Source organism: Hipposideros armiger, unplaced genomic scaffold (genome assembly GCF_001890085.2).
Source record: "Hipposideros armiger isolate ML-2016 unplaced genomic scaffold, ASM189008v1 scaffold_59, whole genome shotgun sequence".
Classification (NCBI taxonomy): domain Eukaryota; kingdom Metazoa; phylum Chordata; class Mammalia; order Chiroptera; family Hipposideridae; genus Hipposideros; species Hipposideros armiger.
Window position 1 is genome coordinate 4,396,361 of NW_017731409.1, and position 24,673 is coordinate 4,421,033.

Consider the following 24,673-nt stretch of genomic DNA (forward strand, 5'->3'; position numbering starts at 1 on the left):
GAGGAAAAGCCCAGGAAAAGCTATACAAGGAAAATAAATGAACAAACAAGATAGAAACAGACTCACAGATACAGAGAACAAATTGACGTTTGCCAGGGGGGAGAGGGAGGTCAGGGAGCTAGGTGAAAAAGGTGAAGGGATTAAGAAGTACAAATTGGAAGTTACAAAATAGTCACGGGAATGTAAAGTACAGCATAGAGAATACAGTCAATAATGTTTCAACAACTGTGTATACAGGTGGGTACTACACCAATCAGGGGAATGACTGCATAAATTATATAAATGCCTAACCACTATGCTGTATGTCTGAAACTAATATAAAATAATATTGAATGTCAACTGTAACTGGAAAAAAAAAAAGATGCTCATCCATTCCAAAGCCTGGCTCCTGATTCCATGGACTAGGATGTAAGCCTTGTTCTTCTGCTTCTTTCCATTATTGGTGGAGGGAAATTTGAAATTGGTGCCACCTGCTCCTTCAGAGGGCGGTCAGTTTGGTACTTGCATGCTTGCTGCAGGTTTTCAGGTTCCTTCCAATGACCATTCTTTTTGAGGCACCTGAAGTTTGGAAAGTTTGTTCCTTGGTCCTTGGCTCCTCTATATTGTAAATGGCCGGCTTTTCCAATTGGTCTTGCTGCTGCTTTGTCTTTGGGAGAGTGGAGGGTGTGGTTCCCCCAAATGTTTCCAGAAACAGAATGGAAATTTCAGCTTAGTTTCATGAAATGCATCTCTTGGTAAAAGGGTAAAGAAAGAAACTAACGTTTTTTTGAGCTCTAGGCACTATTTTTCTGTACATTACCATGAGTTCTCGATTCCTCCATTGTCAGCAGGGGTTTGAATGAGTCGAACATCAGCTAAGTTCAAATTTATTTGGTTTAGCATGTCTGTTCTTAAGTAGCTTTCTGATATGTATGTTCATTTCTAAGTGAAAGCAGTTTTTTAATTTATTTCAAACAAATAACTTTGGTTCTGTGATTCAGTAAAAAGTAGTTTTTTAGGATTAATTTAATTCGAGGCACAGCAGGTTATCGAGTTTATTATAGTTTTGGTTTATTATTTCACTTTATTCAAGTCCTTAGATTTTATAAACAAAACCATAAACTTTAAACTGCATATAAAACTGTAAATTATATTTTAAAATCTTCATCCTGTCTAAATTCAGTAGAATTCTATCATCTGAAAATTCATCTTTTTCTTCAACTCTGAGAAATTTTATTCTATTTTCTCTTTATTACCCCCTTCTACTTTCTCTCCTTTTGTAACTTCTATTAGATATTGGATTTTGAGGATCTTGCCCCAATGGCTTTCATCCTTGAAAAAATTCTCACAACCTTTCCATTGCCTGTTTTTTGCCCTGTGTTTGAGGGGAATTTCTGCTTCCACTAACCTGCTCTTCAGTTTGGTCTGTTCTGCTTATCAGCGAATGAATTTTCGATTTCAGAAAATGCTTTTTTAATTTCTGTGCTTTCTCACTGATTATTTGTTGTGGCTATATCCTTTCAAATCTTGCTGAATAAAATATAAACTCATTTTAAATTTATCTTCTGTTTTCTTTATTAACTTAGTTTCCTCCGACAGCACTTTTTTCTGTTAGGTAAGTTTGGTGTTTCTCTTTCATCGTGTTGATTCCCCAACCACACACACAAAATTGTTGGTGGTTTTGATTGTCCACTCATCTTTTACTTGAAAATGCTTTTGGCTGCTGTTCTATTACAGCCTCTCTTTAGGGCTGTGAAGCAAGGCCATGAAATGCTATCCAGAGAGGGCAAAGGTTCCCTGTCATGTCTGGGGTTCAGTAGATACCTGGGCTCTGCCCCTCTGGTCCCAGGATCCCCACTAACTTCTATATCCCACAGTCCCACAGGCAAACCTCTGACGCTTAATGCCAGCAGAGGAGAGGAGGTGCTTCCGTGAATTATTCTGCAGCCTCCTCCCGCTCCTGTATCATTTGACTCTTCCTTGGATCGTCCCTAAACTATTCCTCCTCCTGAACCTGTTTTGCTTTCCTCTGGTTTTGTTTCTCTCTAGATCAGATCCTATCTTTCTCATCTATATTTCAGGATTTCCTAAAAATTCTTGAAAAATGTATCACCATTTTTCTTATTTCTCTGTGCTGTTAGATTCCTGTTCTCTTTAAGACATCTCTTTTCTATGAGATTTGGGATGAAAGAGAAGGTAAATGCATTTGCTTAATCCACCATCTTGACCCAATCTCTACCTAGTATTTTCTTTATTATCTCTGTTATTATCAAATAATAAAAGTTCAATGTGAAAAACTCAGAGAATACAGACACAGAAAGTGAATATTCTTCTTGTGTCACATTCCTCTAGTGACCCGACATATCCTCTTAGCCTAACCTACTGACTTTAGCTGGAGCTGGGTAGACAGTTTTGTGAGGGCTCCCACGCCACTTCCTGGCTGACAGCATGTATTCTCAAATGCACACCTTTCTTTCTCGCCCCAGAACTCTTCCAGAGCTGCAGATAGACTGTTGGCAACCTAGGCTGGTGGTCAGAGGGGGCAGGCGCTTGACCACCCAGGATGAGGGCCAGTGTCCCACACTTCAGACAATTCCAGAAGGCATTCTATGCTCTCTGCAGAATTAATCCTTGTTACCCATAACAATGACCTCAATGATCAACCCTTATAACAGCTTTTCCTTATTTTATATTTCAGTCTCCCCAGTTTTGCATTTCCATTTCCTGGGATCTGCCATTTTTTTCTCTCCTTATTTGACAAGGTCCTTTTCCTCTGTGCAGGCATGCCTTGGAGATAGAGTGGGCTGGTTCCAGACCACTGTTGCAGAGGAAGTATCACTATAAAGAGAGTTGTAATCTTCATGCTGGTGGAGGGTCTTGCCTTCGGTTTATAAAAAAATGCACCACCTGTGAAGTGCAATAAAAGCAAAGCACAATAAAACAAGGTATGCCTGTACTTCTAAACTTCCTCTCTCCCTCAGTTCTGATTTATCATTTCACAGTAACTCTATTAGCTATAAAGCATTTGGGGATGCTGTCAGGATAGCAGGCACTGTAGCAAATGAGGTTGTATTGAATTATTTAGCTTTCAGCTAAAGTGGAGATAACGAAAGCAGCTGAGCTGGCTTGTAAAATCCTGGAGTAATCTGTCCACTGAATTGATGGTGTTTCTCATATTAATTTTTTCTTGTGGCTAAAACTTATAGATTTTAAGCCTACAAAGATATCTATGTGTGCAACTTTTCAGTTCAGCGCCACAAACCTATATCTAAGGAATTGTCTGTTTCATGAGGTATAGAATTATGTAGCTGCAGAGCTGCAAGTCTAGGGCATCATGAATTTATTAATAAGTGTACTCACACAAGGCTTCTAAAAACATAAATACGTAATTTCCATTTCTTTTTTCTTTCAAATAGATCAAGGATTTCTACTTGAGGTATATGATGGCCTCAGCTTTTAAAGTTAGCTTGTTTTTCTTGATTTTTTCTTGCCAGAATTTGGTTCTCAAATACGTAATTTTTAAAATGGAAAAGACCTTTCTGTTTCTAACTCAGTAATAAACAAATGGATTCTTCAATGTTATCAGAAAGAGGGATCATTGCTAACCTAATGGATGACCACAAATATTCTCATATTATCTTTCCTACATTATTAGTGTCTCTTAAGAAATTGAGCTTAACGAAGGCCCAGACAACAGGGGTGCGGTGGAGAGTTCTATGGCTTTGCAATATCTGTGACGTTTGCCCCACTTAACATATCTCGATGTCTAAATGCCCACTCTCAATAAGTGTGGCTGCAGCAGGAAGTGAAATAGCTTCGCTAATGTTCACTATATAACCTAAGCATGCACGTCTGGCAATTAAACACCCCTTTTCCTGGTGAATCCTGGAAAACAGCATCATTATACTCCCAAGCAAATAACTCAGGAGTAAGACTGTTCCGTTGTTAAGAATACTAGGCAACATCAAAGTTAAAACTCTTTTCTGTATTTATGCGCTTATAACCTCCACTGCCATCTCCGTAATACCTGAGATTACCTGGGCTGATGACTGGTGGTGACGGCGGGTCGAGAAGAGATGAAAACTACAGCAAGGCGGACCGCCAAGCTTATTGAATAATGACCTTGGATCGCAAGAAAGTCAAGAAAATGGACTGCCTTACAAGGTGCCGATGTTCTGGGAGTTTCTCTCCCGTGGTGACTCGGAGGTGCCTTGATTTTCCTCTCTGGCACCATTGGTTCTAGTGTTTCTTTGGCCTGCTGCATCCCACACCACCCAGGCTTGCGGTGAGGAAGACCAGGAGCCTCACCTGGAGACCGGGGGCCGGCGAGGAGGTGCGGGCGGGCTGGTGTGGCAGTTTGCCTGTTGATTACAGTCCCTGCAATATGCGAGTGCCTTGGGACTGCGGGCTGCAGCCCGCCCGTTTTGCTAGGTCCGCTCACACTTACCAGGTTTGCAGACAGAAGCAGCCACACCAAACCCGCGGACTGAAAGCGGGGGGTGGGGGGGATGGCATTCGGCCCAGTACCTACCCTTGTCCCCCCAGCGTCTGCTCTTACCGCCGGTGGGAAGAAGCCCGCCCCGGAGAGCGCAAACACACCAGCCCCCGGGAACAATCTGTCCCTCGCAAACCCATCGCAGCGGGGGCGCACTGCCAAGGCGCCCGCCTCGCCCACCCTACAGCTTAAGCGTGTCTTTTAGTATATTTAAAACACCTGACTGTATACAGTAGGGACGCAGGGCGGGAAAGTCTAGAGGGCTCATTTTCGTGACCAAGCTAGCCGCTCTGGGCGCATGAATTAGGCCCAAGCTGCAGAGTGAAACCCTTTCCCCGCCGCAGGCGCCTCGGGTAGCGCGCGGTTTGGGGAGGTGAGCGACCATGGGGCGCTGCGGCTGCTCAGACTACTGGCGTCCCGGGCCCAGGCTGCCCGCTGGGAGGCGGAGGCCAGCTTCGGGAGCCGGGCGGAGGCTGGGCAGGTGCCCCTCGGCGCGGAGGCTGATTGGCAGGTGCGGGAGTGGGTGGGGAAGGCGGGGGCTGGGCCTGGCGCTGCGGGAGGCTGCGGCCCCGCCTCCCCGCCCCCGCCGCGGGACTATCTGGTCCCGGCAGCAGCGATGTCCCCCGGCAGGAATGTCCCTCCTCAGATAATGTTATTTATATCTCTGGGCGGGTCCGTGGCTCGGCAGCACCAGGCGCCCGGTGGCCGCTGTGCCAGGAGCCCCGCGCTGCCCTCCTCCCCCTGCGCCGCCGCCGCTGCCACCCCCGGGCTCGGGCTGGCCGTCGTTATAGCCCCAGCGCAGGTGAGTCCCGGGAGGGCTCGGCAGCCCGAGGGGGTTGGGTTCGGGTGCGGATGCGCGAGTCTGGGGCGCGCGGTGCGAGCGCAGGAGAGGCGCTGGGCCCAGGGGGCGCGTGACGCGCGGGGCCCAGGGGACTGGGTGGGGGCCCAGCCTCGGGTGCCGGGCATGGGGGTGGCGCGGGGCCCCGAGGCCCTGGCGGCCGAGGCAGCTAACACCCTGGGGCGCGGGAATCCGCGTGGGCTTCGGAGGCGCTTGGCGAGCTGGGCGTTTGCTTTGGAGAGCTAGATCCTGGAGCGTCGCCCGGGGGAGCTGGGAGGGCGGTGAGGGGGGCGCGTGTTCTGGTCCTGGGCCGCCGCCTCCAGGACCCAGAATGGGGTAACGGAGGTCCTATCTCTAGCCTGTCGGACCTCCGCGCTGCCCTCTCTGCCTCCTGCTGCCGGGCTTCTCAGTCCTGGGGCCGCTCAGATTCTCTTCAGGGGAACTTGGCTGTGCGCTCCCCCTCCCCCCCCCCCCCCCCGGCAGTCCAGCGCCCAGGAAGGGAGGACAGCGCGGGGTAGCGGAGGGGGCCGATCCCCGGGCCTTGGGAACCACGCGGAGAGAGTGGCGGGGTGCAGACCCAGTGAGGAAAGATCAGAGAGCCCGAAGCCATACTCCGAGGACCCCCACCCTTCCTCTCCCCAAGAGTTTCCTTCTCACCGCCTCACCAGTCCCTCTTTCTCCAACAACTTGGCCCTGAGAAATAGCAGAAAGTGGAAGAAATAACAGGAGCTTTGAAACAATCCCCAACTCCTACCAACTCGCCCAGACTTCCAAGGGTGGGGAAGTAGCTGTGGGCTTGAGTACCGTTTCCGTGACAACGAGCCCCAGGTAGGGCCTTGATTTATAGCCTATTAATATCCAAACCACTGTTTTCAGTGAGCCGTTAGCCCCGCCAGGAGTTAATAATAACATGCTTAACTCGCTGAAGGAAAATGAAAAGAAGCCAGTGTTTAAAAAATAATTTTAGATGCATCAGATGGGGGTGTGTGTGGAATAAAGTGACAGTATTTTGTGCAAAGCTCCTGTGAGTAGAAGCTAGGCTGATACCTCCAGGTAGGAGGCAGCCACGCAACATCTACAGCCTTGAGATAGTCAGGATCTATATACTTCAGTTTCTAAGGAAAGTCATTCAGCTGGCTCCTGAATGAGAGGAGTCTGCAAATCAAAAAATTTTAGGCACCTCTGTGCTATCCACTAACCTACCCTTAGCTTCACAGATGGTTCTGAATTTTATTCTAGAATTCCCTCTTTGACCACACCCCCCATCTCCATGACGCAGAGCCTGTCATTTCTTATTCCAAGGTGAGACTTTTACTCTTTTGCTAGGAGCCCTGGGTTCCAGAATGTCTTGAAAATACTTTTTTCGTAAGTGCAAAAAGTTAAGTGCACTGAACACCCAGCACCCAACAGAGCTAGGCTTGTGGGCTAGTTAAGTTAGGGAAAGGAATATTAGGCCTACATTGAAGGAGAGCCCACCAGCCTTGAAACCATCTGAATCCTCAAAGGTGGGTCATTTATGCAGAACCTTATCAAACTCAAAGCACAGCTGAGAGACATAAACCCTACTTTATGAAAAGGTAGCCTTTAGACTCCTTAGCTGTTGCTCTTCGTTTTATCAGTGGCCCAAGTCACAATGATTGGGGATGAGCCAGTTCTGTTAATCCCAAGTTCTCGGAAGACTCAGAGTCCACTGGTGGAATTAAAAGCACCTGAAAACTCCCAGGCATCCTTGTAGCACAGGCATATCAAGTTTTCCTGCGTGGCTTGCCCAGCTGAGAGCTGAGAATACTACCTTTTGCTCTGGTCGTTGCTTCTTCCAAGTGTTCTGATGGTGTCCTCTAGCAGACAGCCTGCTAGATGATTAGCTTTGGGGCAGCTAAAAGTACAGCAGGAGACAGACTCCCACCTGGGACCAGACCTGGCAAAATAAAAATGACTGTTTTAGGCAAACTAGGTGTGAATGAAAGGTTTGAACTAAAGTCAAAATTTGATGGTTCTGCCAGAGCTCTGGAAACAGACTGTTTTTGGTAAATAAAAATAATAACAGCTTTCTTTTTTTTTTCCTATTTTTTACGCACCAATACCTGCCTTGGTGCCTGGCTGGTAATGGATGCTAGGTTAATCTTTGTTGAATGAGTGAGAGAATGAATAAATAAGTACTCAGAGTTTTCTTTATATTATACTGTTTAATTGCCACAGTAACTCTGCAGGGTTGCTCATCAGCATTTTACAAGTGAGGAAACAGATTCAGGGAGATTAAATAATTTGCCTCCATCACACAGCTGATGAGAAGTGGGGCCAGGATTCAAACTCAGCTGTTCAGTTCCACCCTCTGTTTAACGTTAGCCATTTGAAGTACAAGTTGGGAAGATTTGGTTATAGGATTCCTATTAGCTTCACAATCTTTCACTCTCAAGACATCAGGTAATAATTCCTCTTGTATCAGAGCTTTAAAAATATTACCTGAAGATGGTGTTGGGCACCTATTTGCTCAGAGGTGTTTAGCCTTGCACATTATGTCCAGGTCATTGTTTCAAGGATAGAACTGTAATTTTGGCAGTAGTCAAAGCATGGATTTTTTGAAAACAGATTTTTCTTTCAGTCTTGGAAGTGGCCAGGAGGGCTTGATGATGCATGAGGACAATGTGATAGGACAGAGGATGACTATAAAAAATTCATGAGACAAATGCTGTTAGAGTGGGAAGGGACCTTGGAGGTCACTGAGTCCAGCCTTCTACTTGTGTAGTCACTTGCAGTTAAGTAAGCCCTAACTGCAGTTTACCTGGTTACTTATGTGCAGCTAGGGCACATGCCTTCTATACTTCTTCCCACCCTTCCCATTTCTTTCCTCTCTCTCATTCTCTGTTAAGGCCAAAATTGAGTTTATTTCCTGGAGTTCTGCTTAATCAACCCACTGAAGTTTTCTTTTCTTTGAGGGAGATTGTGAGAGGATATATTGTAAAATCCAATACTTTCATCTTAGTGAAATCTTGGAAGAAAGGAAGGAAGAAAGAAAAGGTATTGGAGATAGGCGGGAGAGAAGACGTTAGTGAGCATTAAATTTTAAACTGTTTCCTAATCTCCCCATTGCCTGTTAGGTTTATAGAGGTGTGTGTTTTTATGCAGGAGGCATGCACATGACTATCTTGAGACAATATAAATCTCAAGACAAATATGCAGCATTTCTGGGGCAGTGGGGAAAGGACTTGAGGGAATTCTTGGAGCTGTCAAATACCTGTTTTAATTTAAACTCGGTCATTCAAATTGCTCTTGAAATGTGTTCTTTGAAATTTCAAAATCAAACATAAAATGTTACTCTCTATCCAATACCTGAAAAGGTAGCATGACCACTGGGAGGTTTAAAGTAGCATAAAATATACCTCTCATTATCCATAATGTTTTTTATAACCTCAGACCTGTAGATTAACATTTATAAATTGACTTGGGAGGATCAAGAGTGAAAATAACTGCTGTGTGGGCTGATGAGAAATTTGATTTTATAATGAGTACTGGCAGAGAAGTTCATGGATACTGGGTTCTGAAACCATGGATATTATTAGCCAAAAATTACTGTGGAAAGAAGTATTCTATCTCAAAAGTAGTTTGTATTAACAAATCCGGGGAGGAAGAGTAAATGCAGTGGTCTGTGTGCCAGAATTGTGTAGCATTGTATAGCATTTGCTGGGTTTATCACAAAGATGCTGCTTTCCTCTGACAACCCCAAGAGGTGAAGGTCACCTGGTTTTGGAGATGGAAATGGTGATGGAGGGAAAGTGTAGGAGGCAGTCAGGAGAATTCACTGTCAGATCTGGCTCCACTCACTGAATTGTCAACTTCCCTTGGTAAATATTTAGAAAATGTCATAGCATGTTTCCCTTTGTTGCTGTGCTTATTTCTTAATTCACAGCCAAAAGACCCAGTTCTTCCATTTTCAGCCAGCTTTAGCTGAATATCACACCACCAGGGGATCCCCAGCCTTACAGCTCACACAGTCTTAGAGGCAGTCATAGACAGAAAATGCTCCCTCGATGGACTGTCTGGCTCGCTTCTGACATTCCCAGACCACCTTTGATTTTTTTCTCTTTCCTTCTGCTGGTGGCAGGAAATATTATAAAGCCATCTTCCTTTTACCTCAGAGAGGTCTTTCCAGGCTTTGCCATAATGGTTCCACACTATACCTATGCAGACCTGGCCAAGGGTATAATTACAAGGGCAATTAAAACCCAGACATGTATCATGTTAGCAGTGGGGGCTAAAGTGGGGCTCCCTTTCATTTGAATGCTATGAATTTAGCAAGTGAAAAGGCCCAGGGCTAGAAAAAAAGAGACTTGCATCGAACTGGGCTCAGATCAACCAGGATATTTATGAAAAGAATAACAGGGCACCTTGACAACTAAAGAGCTATAATTGCTTTGAATTATAGTCAATTCAGATGTTTCCACCATCATGAAAAGGAGCAGAAACTTGGAAAATCCTGAAAGGAAATAAGTTGAAAATCATTTCAATTTGTACCAGGCTTAAATATGGGTGTGTCTCATTTGAGAATTCATAGCACTTCAAATAAAACAAAATGTACTTGAAAGAACTTACAAGGACTGGAAAGCGGTCCCTAACCTCATTCTGTCCTTCTGCTCAGTTCCTGCCTGTTTCCAGAAGCCCCCTCAGAGTGGTAAGTCCATTTCCCCTTCCATCATATTTTCATGGAAAAGTAAAAAGAGGCCTTTCAAATACTGATTCTGACTCATAAATCATGGCGAATTAGAGCTGGAAAGGCTGAGAGAGCCATCTGAGAAATATTCAAAAAGAGCAAACACTGGGTACCTACTGTGTGCATTACACTGTTATATGCTGAGGACACACAAGGGCATCAGATAGAGACCCACTGGTCTGGTGGGGGAAATGGACTTGCAAACAAGCAGTGATTCAACAGAGAAACTGTAGGAGGAAGTGTCTGGTTCACGTTGGGGCATACTTAGGATTTTTCTAGTGGAAGAGGGAAGGAGACAGGCATGGGATCCGAGGCATTTAGCCTGGCACAATAGAGCATGATTAGGTTAAGGAGGGAGGGGTCGTTCCTTGTGGCTCTGTAGGGTACAGCCCAGGAATGGGCTGGAGTTGTGACTGAAAAGATAGTTTAGGTTCAGTTTGTGAAAACATGGATGGTTCAAGTTGAAATCAATGAAGGGTTTTGAGCAGGGGGAGGGCCTGATTAGATCCTTGTTTAGACAAAGCTCCTTAGTGGCAGTGAAGGGAATATGAACTAGAGATCAGCTACGAGTAGGCCATGGTGATGATTATATGGATGAGGTGTATAGTCCACTCAGTTTTCAGGATGCCTTGTATATGCATCATTTCGTTTTATTTTATAATGACCACACGAAGAAGCAAGGAAAATCTCATCAGTCCTACTCTATAGTCAAGGGAACAGGATTAGAAATGGGCAATGATTTGCCCAAGGTCCCTCTAGTAGGTTATGGAGAACCTGACTTGACCCAGTTTCCTAGTTCTAAGGCTGGGGCTTTGTCCAGATCTCCTCAATAGAGTAACCAAATATTCTAGGCTTTCAGGTTGAGACAGTGCTTGCTTGCTTTCTTCAGCAGAACACTCAGTCTAAGTTCATTGGTTCTGGAGAAAGGGAGAAGAAAACTTGTTACAGTACTTTTTAGCCATAAAGCTTCAAGAGTGGCCCTCCAAAGTGTACACAGATGATGTCTCAAAGCATGAATTAATGTCAAGCACGCGAGTGGATTCCCAACGTGCCACAGATAAATGATAGGTTTATATGCCTGTCAATTTATGTTTTGGCTTTTTTATCCCCTTACCCCCAAATTTACTGGACACTATTATGTTTATGCCTCATTTGGGGCTTCAAAAACCTCTTTATGTCCAATGATCTTGAGTGCATTGATTTGTACATACTTCAGTCTTCAACAACTATTTATTAAACTCTCATTTATTTGCCAGACATGGTCTAGGCCCAGGGGATATAGCAGTGTACATGGAAAAAGAAAAAAAAAAAAGTCTGACACCATGGAGCACACATTCTAGTTGGGTGAGACAGGTCTAAAATAAACAAGAACAACAAACACATGAGTATGTTTCATAATTTTAGATGATCTAAAGAAAAAATAAAGCCGTGTGAAGGGAAAGAGAGGTGGTTCTATTCTTTGAGGTAGGGTGGTCGGGAAAGGCCTCTCTGATGAGTTTTCATCTGAGCAGGGACCCAAATAAAGTTAGGAGAGGTGGGGTTGGGGGACAGGGATGTTTGAGGAAGAGATTCAGGTTGAGTACAAAGGCCCTGAGGCTGGGCCACTGTTGTGTCCAAGGAGTGGTCAGGAGAGGAGTGCGATTCAAGTGGAGGCAGCAAAGGGAGAGTGCAGCAGCTGACGTTGGAGAGGAAATGGGGTCTGGATCTTGTAGGCTTTGGTCATGCAAGGACTTTGTGTTTTAGCCGCGTGATAGGAAGCTACTGGAAGTTGTGGGCAGGAGAGTGACTTGTTCAGATTTGTATTTTAGGAGGATCTTTCTGGCTGTTCAGTGGAAGATTGATTGTAGGGGACAAGCGTGGAAGCAGGGAGTGGAATGAGCTACTGTAGTGGTCCAAGTTAGAGAAGATGGACCAGTCTGATGGTGGTGGGGGTGGTGAGATGCAGCTGATTCTGGATAGATTTTTAAGGTAGAGTTGATGGATTTGGATATAGAGGATGAGAGAAAAAGAATAAGTTAAGGATGACGCCATTGGTTTTGGTCTGAGCTACTGAAAGAATGAAAAAGCCATTTACTGTGACAGGTACATATCTTGTCAAAGGTACTATAGGATATCATTTCTGATTTTTGTTTTCATGGAGGAGTTAATTTGGAATAGACTCAGGCAGACTTTTCATTTAAATACACCAGAAAGGAGGTGTTTTATTGTGGATGACTCATAATTATCTGTTTGTTTTGAAGTAAAGCCTTAGACGTGCAGTTAGTTCTGTGTACTTGATTATTACTTTTAGGTCATTCTCACAACAGCTCCAATGTGATAGAGATTAAGATATGGTACAAACAAGATTGAAAGACGTTTCATTTTATAATTAGAAATGTTTTGAATTTGCTGATTAGAGACCATTTTTAAACACTTCCTGTTGCCATATTTTAAAAAAACTTTTATTATTTATTTATTTATTTTAAGATTTTATTGGGGAACTTGGGGAGGGGAATAGTGTTGGGGAATCAGGGAAGGGGAACAGACCAGTTGCTGTCTTTTTGTTCTTCAGTCTAGTTGTGGAGGATGTTGCTTCACTGGCCCAAGTTGGCACCATCATTGTGCTCTTCCCGGGTGAGGCAGATCAGTCGCAGGCTTCTGGACGGCCGCTCACTGCAGCTGCTGGCCACTCGCGCTGGCCGCTGGCTACACACAGTAGCCCATGGCAACCCACTACAGCAGGGATTGCAGCCTATGCCATCGCCAGTGACTCATGGCAGCCCAGCTCCAAGATGAGCTATTGTTCAGCATCTTAGCTGTGGAGGGCGGTGTCACTGGCCCTCATATGTGGGATACAAACCGGGGCCTTCTGGTGTTCCAAGCCAGCTCTTAACCAATGTGCCACTCGGCTGGCCCAAAGAAAACCTTTTAAAATTATAAAATTAATTCATGCGCATGTCTAAGAAGTGTATCCGCATTGTATAAGGGTATACAATGATAAGTAAAAGTCTTCCTTCCCCTACCTCCATCCTACTCCTAAGAAGTTACCAATCTCACCAGTTTCCTGTGTATCTTTCAAGAAAAATTCAATGCCAGGGTAAGCATATGGCCTGACATATTTCAAAAAGTCTTAGCTTTTAACCTCACAAAAGCACATGTTTGGTTTCATTTTTTGTGACTTAGTAGCCCTCAAGTGTATACTTAGTGGCTTGGAGTCCAGCTTTCTATCCATTAAGGACCTCCCTCTCCAAAGCCATCCCACACTGAAACATTCATCATATAATGCCCTTCTTCAAAACCCTTTAGTGGCTTCCCTCCTGATAGAGGTGAAAATCCAAACTCATAAAGTTGACTTTTAAGAGCCATTGTAATCCGGCCCCCATCCCTTTTTCTGTTCTGTTACCACTTCCCATCACAAACCCTCTGCTTGAACCAGGCTTGTCTGCTTCTACTTATTGAGTCCTGAACATACCTCCCAGAGATGGAGTGGTTTCCATTAGTCTTCCTGGAACACTCCAACCCCCAGGAATCTTGCCATTCTCCAAATTTGTTAAAGGGCTAATTACATGTGCTACTTAATTGAACAAAGTCACAGACTTCTTTTATGATTACTTAACTTTTCTTGTGTCCATCCATTTGCTCAACTAGACAGCTCTCAAGGGTACAAACTGATCTATGAATTACAGTCGTGGGTGTTACATAAGCCCTGCCTGACACTAATTGAACATAGAAGTTCAGTTAGTAATTTTTGGAACATGCACTTTGACAGTCATCCCCTGGTGGGATGGTGCTGGTCCATAGGGATCATCTTAATTAAAAATGGTCAGATGATGGCTGCCAACAAAGCCACCTTCTTAGTGGGTTATGTAGGTGTCCATTCCTAGGGAATTGTACCTGTTCCCTGCTCCTTTGGATAAAGAACTTTCTAATGTTCCTGGTCTTGTACTCTCACCCACTGTCTTCATATGACCTTGCATCTAAGTGTCAGAAACAAGGTGTTTTCATTTGCCCCTAAATAACCAAGAACAGTTACAAGTATTTAACAGGCATGGCAACCACACAATTAAAAAAATTTTTTTGTTTTAAATTATTATGAATATATATAACATGAAATTTGCCATTTTAACTATTTTAAGTGTTCAATGGCATAAATACAGTCGCATTGTTATGTAGCCATCATCACCATCTATCTCCAGAACCTCTTTCATTGTACTAAAATCAAATTCCACACCCATTAAACAATAACTCCTCCCGCCCCCCAGCACCTGGCAATCACTTTGCTTTCTATCTCTATGCATTTGACTACTCTGGGTACCTCATATAAGTGGAATCATATAGTATTTGTCCTTCACTGATTGGCTTATTCACTTAGCGTAATGTTTTCAAGGTTCACTCATGTTGTAGCATGCGTTAGAATTTCCTTCCTTTTTAAGGCTGAATAATATTCCATTGTATGTATTGTTCGTATTTTGTTTATCCATTCATCTATTTACAGATACTTGGGTTGCTTTCACCCCTTGGCTATTGTGAATAATGCTGCAATGAACATAGGAGTGCAAATTTCTCTTTGACACCCTGCTTTTTCACTTCTTTTGGGTTTATATACTCAGAAATATATATTCCAGTATATTGCTGGATCATATAGTAATTCTATTTTTAATTTTTTGAGGAACCAAACCCTGCAATTTTAATATTTTTCCCTGGTATTCAATATCTCCAAAGGGAAGAAGGGAAGGGAAAATTTTATTAACACCCTCACCTTTGTGACCTAACTGAACTTGAGAATGCTTATTTGCGAACACTATCCTTAGGGGATAGTTTGTCACCAAATTTCTTGACTTTGTCCATATATTAGTTTGCCTGTTTTTAAATTATAGACATTTAGAGGAAGTCCAGAAATGTTTCATTTGCTTTATAGAGCATGTAGCCCACACTCAGGTGGGAAAGGGTGTAAATATTATGTGATGATGTATTTCAGCCAGAATATCTCCTTGAGCTGGATGACAAGAGCCTGGGTTGCTTCCAGCTGCTTTTCTCTCGCTGTTTGCCCTTGGGCAAAGAACTTCCTCTTTCTCTGACGTTTTCTTTTCAGGTGTGTGTGTGTGTGTGTGTGAGAGAGAGAGAGAGAGAGAGAGAGAGAGAGAGAGAGAGAGAGAGATGTGGGACCTTAATATTTATTATTATCCTTAAAAACTTCTTTGCACATTTCCTTATAATGCCTCCTGTTTGTAGCCCTGCCTGACAGCCCCTTTCCTTCGCTGGGACCTGGGGAAGCACTGAGTACTTCCTCTTGCATATTTTTGCACCGCCTTTCTCATTTCTTTGTTCCAGACAGGTCATCTTGTTTGTAATTGTCTACTTGCCTTCTACACCATTAGACCATGTTTCTTGTGACAGGGAGCTGGGTCTTTCTCTCTCTGTCTTTTTTTTTTTTTTTTTTTAAATTCTCAGCACCTAGAGCTGTGGTTGGTACAATGGTTCAAAAATCATTATTGATTAAAAAAATTAATGAATATTTGAAATTATACATAATTGAGTTTATATATATCTTAACATGGAAATAAAAGATTATTTTAATTAATGAGTTGTTATAAGTCAACATTTATTATGGGCTAGGCAGGATGCTGAAAGCTTTTATATGTATGTTATTTCTATAATTATGCTAATTTGACAGATGAAAAAAAAGGGGCTTAAAGACACTTACTTACTCAAAATGACACACCTAGAGGATCAAGCTGGACTTGAACTCTACTGTATTTAATTCTAGAGTCCTTCCTTAGAATCACAGCACCCACCATATTTGGGTGGAGGTCAACAACTCATGGCTCTTAATATTAAGGGTTTCTTTTTTTCTTTTATCCTGCATCTTTAAAGTCTGAAATCAGATAGGTAATTAGTTGTATACCTGTCTAGGTTGCTTTATCTTTGCAATGATTTAACCTATAGGCTCAAATCCCTTCTTTAGCTTTTAATAAATACTTAATATTCTGAGTTCTACTTCCAACATAGTTCTGTGACATTCAAGGATGAAGATGCTCATTAGCACTGCACAGCACACCCACTGTCGTGAGGCAGCTCTCCATACCACCGTACTGTTGGGTCGTCGGGAAAGTCATGACGCATTTTTGCATTGAAAAACACATCATGACTTTCCCGACGACCCAATAAAACTGCTTGGGAAGAGGTCTGGTATTGTCACACTTGATGGCCACCCTCCAGACCCAAGTCCCAACTTCTCCGCCATGTTTGACTTTGTTAACCACTCTTGCTCTGACACTACCCGCTCCCTTGGCTTCTGGGGCCCAGGCTTTCCTTCTTCTTTCCCAGCTTGCTTACCATCGCTGCTACTCTTTCTTGTTTCTTCCTTTCTACCAGCTGGTCACTGTTGGGTTTGCCGATGCATCTAAATCCCTATCTTTAGCCCCAACTTCCCTCTTCAGTTGCAGATCTGCTTTACATCAGTCAGCCGCCTTTCTTCATTTGGTTGTAGCAAATAGGACCTTCCAGCTCCTTCCCTCACCTCCAAAACCTGCTCCTCTGCCTGTTGTGGAAGTTGGGTTCATTGTTGTCACCATCCTCCCAAGGAAGAACCTCAGCAACTTTTTTGGTTTTTCTTCCTTTCGCACTTCCACATCCAGTTGGCTGCCATCTCCTGTTCATTTTTCCTCTAAAATTTTCAAATTCATTCCTTTCTTTCAACTCCCACTGTTCCCCTTCTTATGTTTGAATAATTGGCCTTCAATCTCTATCTTTCTAACCCTTCTTACACCCTGACTTCATAATTCTTTTTAAAAACGTGAGCCTGCCTGAGCCATTCAACTGCTTTAAAACCCTCAATGGTTCCCCATTTCTCCAGAATAAGGTTTAAATGGGCAGGCGCATCCTTCTCCCTTTGCTCAGCCATGAACACGTACACATAGCTCCCGACGGCCCTGCTCACACATAACCCCTTTAATGCTTCGCCTCTTCCCTAACCCAGCAAGACACCACTCTGTCTCCTGAGTTCTTAAGCTGTCACTTTTCACACTGTCCTCTTGGTTGGTCATGTACAAGTCTGACTCTCCTAGATTGCATTTCTTGAAGAAAGGATGTTTGTCTGGTGCCCATGGGGACACTGGTGTCTAACTCAGTTTGGTTCATGTGCGGTGCTGGTTGAATTGGGTGACAGGGGACGTTTCAAGAATATTCAGTGCTGAAAATAACCCCCCAAGTTTTGACCTATAGATGATTATGAAAAAGGGTTAATGGAAGACAGTCACTGTTGATGGGGGTGGGGATAAGGAGTGAAGACGAATGCTTTAGACTTGAGTGGAGGTTACCTTCCCACCTTAATATTCCCTGATCACTTTCTATTTATCAGAGGGAAAAGTTAACAGCTGATTTTTAACTTACGTCATTAGAACATGTCTATTTGCTAGAAAAATTTAGTGATTCATCCAGAATACCGTCCCTCCCACCTCATTTTTTCAGTGAATGTTTGAGGCTGACCCTCAGAATGCAGCTATGAAAGGCTCTTTGAGTGGGTGTTTCAGACCATATACACAAGATTTGTTTTATAATGGTGAAGAATTAAGAAAAACTTTTCAGAAAAGACTGAAAATTCCTGTATAGAGGTTTTGTTTTTTTCTGGGTGCATTTAACCTTTTTTGTTTGTTTGTGCTTAAGGCATGTCAAAGTATTAATAGAAAGGACCTTGGAAAATATTACAGCACTTATTAGTTGGTTTGTCCTGCCCTCGTTTTTGCCTTACCCGGACAAAAAGTTTCACCAGTGGCTGGACTCAGCAGAATATTGCTTGCTCAGACCTTTGAGAGTGTTTTGTTTCTTTCAACAAAACCCTCTGTCAGGGACGCACTCCCACTGAAATCCAACTGCCCTCTCCTTTTGCTGTGTTGTGTCCTGTGATTGATAGGAGCTGGGGTTTAGCTTCTAAAGGCAGTTAGTGGAGCTCCTAGGCCTTTATAAATACATGGAGGGAGTCTGAGATGATTGATAAGCAGAAGGCCCTCAGAGGGTCTTGGAAAGATGTGCCTGGGATAAAGAAGGGCAGAGGACCATGATAGGTGTTGTGTGAGGGACCTCAGGGTAGAGAGACAAAGGAAGGGACTCACCAAGACAACGGAAGTCCCCAGTGAGTTTTAAGGGGCATCATGAGGCCAGTGGTAAGCAGACAACAGTCAGCAAACTTGATCCAGAGGTGACAGTGAGAGTGGGATCAACTAATAGCAGCTTCTAGAAGTTGTAGAATGCAACAGATGCCAATAATGATCATCCGCCGTTTCAAGGATCATTGAGCCCCGAACGTTGCAGCAGGCTGACCACTGGTGAATGGCCCGGCCGCATGCTTTTTGAGTGAACAGTCCTTTACATTTTCAGGGATGGTTTGCTTTATAGTATTTAGTGGTGCTCTGGTCTTGGATTTTCTCACGTAAAGTCTAGGCTACAGTTTGTACGGTCAGTGGATCAGGTCCTGCCTTGCTCTCCAAGGTGGATATGTGCATTCTATATGTGCTTTTGGCAACTGTTGGGAAATCTAGATGCCCAGACATCCAAGTTAAAGTCTGAAGTAGGAAGGTCCCTCACAGTGGGAGGTTATCAGAAGATTGGAGGTGTTTACAAGCATAGAGAGTGAGATGTGATGATGGAACCAAACTGAACTGCTCTGGGGTAGGAAGTCGGTACCCTCTGCATGGAGGAGACCTGTACCTGTGAGGACAAACGAGGTCGCTTGCATTCAGAGCTGTGTGAAGTCACTTTGCCTGGGAGACTGGAAAAATACCCAAATGGCTGGTCGCTGGGTGAGCTGAGTGGGTGCATAGTGGAACGGGGAACTCGGTACCCATGCCCTCGAAGTGGCAGCTCCGTTCACATCCTTGGTTTAGCTGCTGTCCCTGCTTCTGACCCAGAAAATGCTCAGAAAATGACTGCAGTGAAACGCTTCTTCAAGGTGAAGCTTTCAGTCCAGGTAGGGGGAGGGATGCGGAGTTGATCCCAAGGGTTCAATACTTCCTTCCTAAATGTGCTGGGAGAGAGCTTTGTTTATGCTCTGACCCAGAGGAAGTCACTTTACATCTCACCCTGTTTCCAGCAAAGAGTGCCTTTTGCTTGTTTTGCATAAGCCTTGTGCCTCCTCTGCGGAAATGGCACGGAGGGAACTGGGAGCTATTAAACTCCTGGCATCATAATTCTTTGCAAACAGCGGAGTCTAGTGAGCAGTGTATTTGGTTGGCAGGTGATCACTACAGTCTATACTTGGTTTCTTTGTCTATAAAATGGTGGGAATGCTTTCTCCTTGAAATGAGAGGAAGGTCAAAATGAAATAGTGTATTTCCTTTTTTAAAAACCAGATGCTTAAAGCATCAAAACATCTCAAAGAGAGATGTTCTGTTGATAAAGTGTACTCAGAGCACCTTGCAGACATCATCTAATAACAGAAATCTCAGAGCATCTGGTTCAACTCCCCTATTATACAATAAGGGAGATCCGCAGAGCGGAAGTGATTTGCCTGAGGTTAGAGTTAGTTGTAGGACTGACTCTAAGTGGAAACCAGGTCTTTTGATCCATGGCCTAGTCCTTTCTCCCTCCCTTTTGTTCCTCCTCCTACAACTTTTAGAAACTGGTTTTAAAAACTTATAGCATGAACACATACATACCCTTGGTAAAAATAATTCAAGCCAGGCAGAAAAATGTAAATGGTACTCCTAGAGACTTTACTGGAGATAACCACTATTAACAATTTCTCATATATCCCTGTAGAGTTTTTCTAGGCACATGTAAACATATACACATAGATATAAGTATGTGTTTGTATTGGGGAGGGGGGGTGTATACAGAGGGTGCAAAAAAATGTATACACATTTTTTATTTTTATTTTTATTTTTTTTAGCTGAGCCATCCTGCCACCTGTTGGCAGCTCATGGCTGCTCAGCTCGGGCTGACTCGAACCGCTGTTGCTCAGAGCTCAAACTCTTGAGCGAGCTCTTAACCAACTGAGCCACTCAGCCGGCCCTATACACATTTTTTTTGTATACACATTTTAAGAAAGGAAAAAACTGTATTAAAATTGTAATACTCAATATATACCGATAACAAAAGGTGACTACAAGTCACATTGACTTCTGCAATTATAAGAAGAGCTGAAAGTGGTTACCATAGTGGAATTTTAATACAGTTTTTTTTCTTTTTTACAGTGTGTATACATGTTTTTGGCATCCTCTGTATGTACACACATGTACGTATGTTGGTGGTTATTTTTCATGCTGTACTATAACTTGCTCTTTTTGCTTAATGATGAAACACTTTGGACATCTTTCTGTATCAGGACATAGAGATTGACTCCTTTCATTCTTACAGCTGTGTGGTATCTTGTGCTCCTTCACGATGACTTTAAGACGTATAAGTGGCACCATGGAATTTGAGTCCTGAATTCATGATGCTGATGTAAGAACCCCTATTTTATGTGAGCATCCAGGGAAGGGAATGACTTCTGACAAGGTCAGATGGTTTGAGAAATCTGAGACCCTGCTTCTATCTCCTCTTGCTACTTACTTATGGGCCTCTGTTATATGCCGGGTCCCATGCATGGGACTTTAAATGCCTTAACTCATTTGATTCTCACAACAGCCCGTTGAGTTAGATATAATTCCCATTTTACTCATGAGGATTGAGGCTTCTCAAGCCAACAGTCAATTCAATAGCAGACTTCAGATATGAACCCAGATCTGCTTGACCCCGAAGCCTATGTTCTTTCTCACCGTTGGAAATCTAGGACACTAGGAAGAATGGTTGTGGTGGGTTTGAGCTGAGCGTTTCTCATAGCTTGTAAGTTTTCTTGCTTTCAGCCTAGCTAAGGGTCCAGTGCACAGACAGGAATGACATGGAGGACCAAGCAGCAGTGGAGCAGAGACAGAGAGATGTGGGAAAGAGAGACAAGAGGCAGCCTCCCTTCAGGATGCATTATTGTTTGTTACGTGCTTGGCTGTATGGGAAACACAGAAGTGATCGACTAAGACACAGCTCTCTGCTCTTGAGAGGATGATGGTTTCTCAATGTGTACAGGCACACGTGAGACTGAATGTAACATGGCAGAGCAAGGCAAGGGCCATCGTAGAAACTGCTCCATGGTCTGTAGGAAGCTAGGCTTGGTTTGGGCTGGGAATCCTGGGAAGGCAGCCTTCACTGAGGAGCAGCCATCTGCACGGATGACCCTTGACACAAGCGCAAGTTTCCCACTGGCCGAGGAGGGGAGAGGGCATTCTATAGGGCAAATGGAGGCACACAGGACAGGATGAGTCTGGTGTGGCTGCAGAGGATGAGTGGGAACATGTAGTGATGGAGGGGCCCGAGAGGTAGGCTGGGGCTAGGTTGTAGCAGGCCTTGAATGCCATATAAAGACCTTGTAGTTTGTATTTCGGGTCCTGGGCGTACTATCAAAATGTTTGAACAGGGGAGTGATGTGCTATCAGCTTTGTTTAAGACATCCTGCAGAAATATGATGGAGACCTTAAGAGGGTCTAAATCAGGGCAGTGGGAATGGAAGGGAGGCGGCGAATCTAAGAGATTCTGAGCAAAGTATCTGGACTTTCTATGTGGGGAAGGACCCACTGCCAACTTTGTGAGCCCTGCCACATAAAGGACCAAACAAACATTATTAAAATTTACCAGTAACCTATATTAAATATAATGTTTTTGCTGTCAAAAGTTGGGCCAGCCGAATGGCTCAGTTGGTTAAGAGTTGGCTTAAGAGTGCAAGCTCTGAGTAACAGGGCTGCCGGTTCAATTCCCACATGAGCCAGTGACGCTGCGCTCGAGCTAAGCTGTCGCTGAGTTGCCAACAGGTGGCAGGATGGCTCAGTTGGTGTAACAACAAGATTGCCTGTTCAGTGGTGGGCTAGGCCCACCCACAACTAAGACTGAACTTGGCACCTTAAGCTGAGCTGCTGCCCAGATGGCTCAGTGGATAGAGCATGTGCTCTTAACAACAAGGCTGCTGGTTCGACTCCCACATGGGATGGTGGCTATGCCCACCCGCAACTAAGATTGAACACAGCACCTTAAGCTTAGAGGACACGAGCTGCCGATGGGGAGCTGACAGATGGAGACTGGCACCCTCCACAACGAAGACTGAAGAACAACAACTTGGCTGGTCCCCCTTCCCAATTCCCCAACACTGTTCCCCTCCCCCAATTCTCCAATGAAATCTTGAAAAAAAGAAAAAAAAAGATGTTTGAAGGGGCGTAGGGATTATTCTTGATTTTATAGTCTTAATTTTATACTTTGGTACCAATCAATAATTTTTTGAGTCTTAAAGCATTTCTGCAGGTCCTTAAAATCCACTTGTAGGCGCACTGTGCCCAATGGCACTGAAGTGAGTGGGAGAGAGCTGTTGAATATGCCTTAGAGTTTTCTAGCTCAGGTATCTGGGAGGTTAGTGTTGCTAATTTACTGATATTTATGTCTTAAAAGAAGCAGCAGCTCTGAGAGTGGTGAGGCGGTACAAAGAGTTCAGTGTTGACCATGTAGTGGGAAGTATCAACGGCATGTTTCGGTAGAGCTGCTGTTGCACATCTGGAGCCCAGGAGAGTCTGGGGCTGGGGATGTCGACCTGACAGTCCTCAGTCAGCACAGAAAGGGAGAGGATTGCATGAGGGAAGAAAACAGGCTTTGACTTTGGTTAATGCCTGCATTTCAGGGATGGGTGGAAGGAGAGGTCTAGAGAACATGATTGCAATGTAACTACATACTGAGGATGAAGAACCAAGGGAATCCAAAGCTGTGGAAATCCAGCTTCGAGAAAAGAATGGTTAATAAGGTGTAATGTTGGGCTGGCCACGTGGTGCATTGGTTAAGAGTTGGCTTGGGATGCCAGCTCTGAGCAGCAGGGCCCCGGTTCAGATCCCACATGAGGGCCAGTGACACTGCCCTCTACAGCTAAGATGGTGAACAACAGCTCGACCTGGAGCTGGGGGCTGCTGTGGGTTGCTGGCAATGGCATAGGCTGCAGTGGGGCTGGCCGGCAGCAGGTGTGAGCTTTTCATGAGCCACCATAAACGGCTGTCCAATGGCTGGTGAGTGACTGCCTCACTGGGAGGAGAGCAATGATAATACCAACATGAGCCAGTGAAGCAATGTCCTCCACAACTAGACTGAAAACAAAAGGACAGCAACTTTTCTATTCCTCTTCCCCGATTCCCCAACGCTTTTTCCCTCCCCCAATTCCCCAATAAAATCTTAAAAAAAAATAGTGTGTAATATGGGAGAGAGATAAGAGGGAAGGCTAGGAGGAGGCCATTAGCTTTGTAAGAGGCTCAAGTGACCCTCAAGATAGCAGTTTTAGTGGTGGGTCAAAACTCAATTATCAGGAATTAGAGTGAAGCTGTGGAGAGGAGGAGAAGGCAATGAACGCAGACTGCTTTTCTGAGAGCTTGATGGGAAAAGAATGGTTTGAGACAGGTCAAGGGAAGTGAGAACGAGTTTTGGGCTGAGAGGGTGAGGAGCCCTTAGAAAGGAAGTTGGGATGAGAAGGCAGCGAGGGATGAGAAAGAATTGGTGGATGGTGGAAGTCTCTGGGAGGCTGGAAAGCATCAAGTGGTAGGGTAGCCAAATAGCACTGTCTCCCCTGTGCCCTGTCACAGCTGTGCCCTGACATAGATGAACAGTGTAAGATTGTGAATGGTTGTTGAGCCTCTACTGCATGCAAGGCACCATACTAGGTATCATAGTGGCATCCCACACTTCTATGAGCTTGAGGTGACACTGTGCTCCTCAAGGGTAGGGACTCTGTGCTGACTGTTCTCCTTGCCTTGAGTAGGGCCTGGCACCAAGAATGATGGGTCAGTGAGTATTTGTCAACTCACTGGCGGACTTACTGCACCTGCCTCACAACATCCGTCCTTCCTCTTTTCTTTTTTAATGATTTATTGTGGGACGTATGATGTAGGTGACACACACGGAAGTTTGGAAGCATAGTTACAAAGCAGACATTTGTACGTTCACACTTTTGCACCTACCTGCCTGCCCCTCCCCTTTTCTCAGTGTCCTGCCGTCTAAGTTCCTGTTTCTCTTGAAAATGTGGACGAGTAAGTTTGTACTGGGACTCCTCCTGGGTCTCTCAGTGCCGAATTCTGGGGCACCTGGACTTACTGTAGCCGCGGGGAAAGAATATATGATGATCCTTTAGGGGAAACAAAGGGGCTCATTCAGTGAGTTGGTGAAAGATGAGTCTCCTTGTTGACAGTGATAAGAGAGGATCTTGTTTCCTGAGCGTTCTCTGGGTGTGAATGCACTTTCTTTGCTTAGTTCATGTCACTGGGGGATTTCCTTCATGCCCAATGAACAAGAGGGCTCTTTGCTGGGAAGTCCAGTTTCTGCCATCCCAAACTCTATTTTGGGGAAGAGCAGAAGCCCAAGGATCAGGCCACATTTGTTATTATTCTCTTAGATTCTAGGATTATGAAGTATTTTATTCAGTGGTAAGTATCTGACTTACGTTTTTTGGAAATTTTACCTTTTGTCATTCAGATGAGGTGGGAGACTTTTTATTCATAGTCTTTTTAGGGACACTTAAATTTTTCTTTTTTTCCTTTCTATTTACAAATGTAATACTAAGCTTTACTAACATAAAACATTGCAGAAATACAGAGCATAGAAAGTGAAAGTTCTCATCATCTACCTT

At 44.2% G+C, this 24,673-nt stretch overlaps 1 protein-coding gene across 1 annotated transcript in view; it reads left to right on the plus strand.

Annotated features, from left to right (window-relative positions):
* Positions 1–4,904: 4,904 nt before the first annotated feature.
* Positions 4,905–24,673, plus strand: part of SPTB (spectrin beta, erythrocytic) — a 117,477-nt gene continuing 97,708 nt past the window's right edge. Inside the window, exon 1 of the mRNA XM_019641279.1 lies at positions 4,905–5,276. The gene's annotated coding sequence lies outside the window, so the exon portion shown is untranslated. The remainder of the gene's footprint in view (positions 5,277–24,673) is intronic.